The following is a 3338-nucleotide window of genomic DNA, read 5'->3' as shown; positions in this document are numbered from 1 at the left end:
AAAAAAAAAAAGGATCAGGACTTCCAAGTTGATATCCGCCATTCTTGAGTTTGGTATAAAATGATAAATGTGGTTATTTCATGAAAAAAAAAAAAGAAAGGAAGTGGTAAACTGTTTTCCAAAGTGGCAGCATCATTTGGCATTCCCTCCAGGAATGGATGAGGACAGACTGTACATTTTAATGAGAACAGGGAACTCAGTTTACTATTTAATCATGAATCACATTCAGCAGTGTCATGACCACAAAAGATGTGAATAATTCTTAAAGATTTGTAAATTACTCATTACTCAAAGAGCAGTGGATAACGATATCTGTAGCTGTATGTCTCTCTGAACACTTACACCCCAAACAGAGCTGTGTCCTCCACACTCATGAGACAATAGCTCACCAGCTGCAAAGTAATCATGCATCTCTGGCAGCTCCCTCAGCGGGACAATCAGCACCTTTACAGAACTTCTGGTTTACCTGCTGCTGATTCACTCCAAACCTTCTGAAAATGACAACCCCTCACTGAGACACTGTGCAATTCTAAGCCATCACATTAGGGAAAAGAGATAATTGCTCAGAGCAAAGAAAATACAACACGTGAACCAGTAAGCACTCCTTACTGTGTGCTTAAACACTATCTTTAAGAAATCCAAGATAATCCAGCTGAGAGGGAAGAAAATATTTCCAACAGAATGCAAGAGTCCTGACATTGAGAATCTTGCAGTCTTAGGGCTCAATCAATACAGAAAGTTCTGGGTAATTAACTAAGCTGCTGTGGAAACTTGATCACTAACCTGACAAGGATCACTATGCATTCCCAGACCCAAGGCAACGTTCCAACTTCTAAAAATGCAAGGACTGAACTGACCTGGCTCCTCAGGGAAAGGAACTCACCATGCCTGAGCTCCACTTTCACCTGCGGAAACATGACCATCTGTAGCAGGGATGATCAATGGACAAATTAATTAACTGGGATAGAGTTTACATTTACATTGTAAACTTTCATCATTTGTTTGAACCTACCTGGAGTATCTGTGTAGTTTTTGTTGTTGTTGTTTGTTGAACATTTTATTGCAGTTTGGGTGAAATTTTACAAAGCACATTAGTTTCTTCTGTTTCCTGACATTAATTGCAATCCACTCAGTGGAATAACACTCTTTCTGCGTTCTCCCTGGACGTCCCATTTCCGTTTGTCCTTCTTTTCTGCCTTCTGAGTTTTGTTTTACGTAAATGCTGCCCTTTGGGTTTCTATGGTTAATTCTTCTGAGGACTATGTTCCTCTTGTGTGTTTTTGTTCACTTGATAAGCCTGTCCATTGTTTGGCTGAAAGGTGTTTGGGAATGGTTTCAGTTCCAGGTTTGAAGGGTATCCAAAGGGCAACAGTCTGGGGGATTCCACCAGTTTCTATCAAACTAGTAAGTCTGGTCTTTCTTATGATTTTGAATTTTTTTCTACGTGGTTCTTCCACTCAATTTAGAGCCTTCTATTCAAAGGAGCTCTGGTAGAGTAGTGGTTATGAATTGGGCTGCGAACCTCAGGGTCAGCAATTCGAAACTACTAGCTGTTCTGCGGGAGAAAGATGAGGCGTTCTGCTCCCGTAAAGATTTACAGCCTCGGAAACCGACTCCACGGCACATAACAACAACAACAACAATTCTGATCTCAGACTTTGGACATATTGTCAGGAGGGACCAGTCGCTAGAGGAGGATATCATATTTGGTAAGGTGAAGGACCAGAGAAAAAGAGGAAGACCCCCAACGAGATGGACTGGCCAAGTGGCAGCATCAATGGACTCAAGCGTGGCAACAGTAGTGAGGTTGGTCCAGGATCAGGCGGTGTTTCATTCTGCTGTGCATAAGGTTGCTATGAGTCGGTACCAACTTGATGGCGCCTAACAACAACAACAACATTCTGATCCTGATAAGGATCTCTGGTAGCGTAGTGGTTACGAATCAGGCTGCTAATCTCACAGTCAGCAGTTCGAAACTACCAGCTGTTTTGTGGAAGAAAGATGAGGCTTTCTGCTCCCGTAAAGATTTAGAGCCTCAGAAACCCTGTACAAGGTTGCTATGAGTCAGAACCGACTCCACGGCACATAACAACAACAACAACACTTGCTAACTCTCCTAAGTACAATGTACAACATTGTCTTTATAGACTATATTATGCCAAGTAACCCAGATGTGGCCAAGACAACAATCATAAGACCTTAAGCACAGTGACTCGGTACCCCAAGGTGTATGGTTATGCCTAAGAAGTTTCTATACATCTGCCAACTGTATGCACGAATATATTTACAGCTCATAAAAATATGTATATGCATGTAGCAAAAACCTGTCAGCCCCTTCTCATGCCCTTTCCAGTCCATTCTTGACCCTAAACTTTTTTAGGCAAAATGGGAGGACTGAGTCAAAAAACAAGACAAGACTAATTCTGTGGTTTTCACCCTGTCAATCAAGCACACTAATAGGCTTAGGGGCTAAGTGAAATCATTTTAGATCTAGTGTTTTCATTCCTTTTTAATTCTTTCCCCCAATATTTGTTTTACTTCTTATTGGGACCAACTATGAATACATCCTCTGGTAGCATAGTGGTTATGAGTCGGGCTGCTAACCTCAAGATCAGCAGTTCAAAACTACCAGCTGTTCCATGGGAGAATGATAAGGCTTTCTACTCCTGTAAAAATTTACAGTCTCGGGAACCCTATTCAGGGTCGCTGCGAGTCGGAACCGACTCCACAGCACGCTACTACCACCACCACCACCATTATTAGAACTCAAGGAGTCCTGTAGCATTGTTGTTGTTGTTAAGTTTAGTCAAGTCAATTGTGACTCATAGGGACCCTGTTATAGGTGTGGCACTGTGGGATAAAGCACTGGACACAAGGTCAGTTTGAACCACACGTTTGGCAGTTCAAACTCACCAGCTGCTCCTTGGAAACTGTATGCAGGGTTGCTGAGTCAGAACTGACTCGACAACAACAAACGACAAGGTCAACGGTTCAAACCCACCAGCTGCTCCTTAGAAATCCTATGTTGTTGTTGTTGTTAAGTACCGTTGAGTTGGTTCCGACTCATAGTGACCCTGCACAGAGTTTCCAAGGAGCAGCTGGTGCGTTTGAACTGCTGATCTTGTGGTTCACAGTCCAGTACTGATGCTACAGTGCACAGCAAGAGATCTTGTGGTTAGTGGGTTACAAATTGGGCTGCTAACTGCAAGGTCAGTAGTCTGACTCTACCAGCCGGTGCGCAAGAAAAAGATGTAGCATTCTGCTCCCACAAAGATTTACTGCCTTATACAGGGTCGCTACGAGTCAGAACCGACCTGATGGCATACCACCACCACTAT

This window comes from Chrysochloris asiatica, unplaced genomic scaffold (assembly GCF_000296735.1).
Source record: "Chrysochloris asiatica unplaced genomic scaffold, ChrAsi1.0 scaffold00078, whole genome shotgun sequence".
Taxonomy (NCBI): Eukaryota; Metazoa; Chordata; class Mammalia; order Afrosoricida; family Chrysochloridae; genus Chrysochloris; species Chrysochloris asiatica.
The sequence above is the reverse complement of the archived record's forward strand: the minus strand, read 5'-3'. Positions refer to the sequence as shown.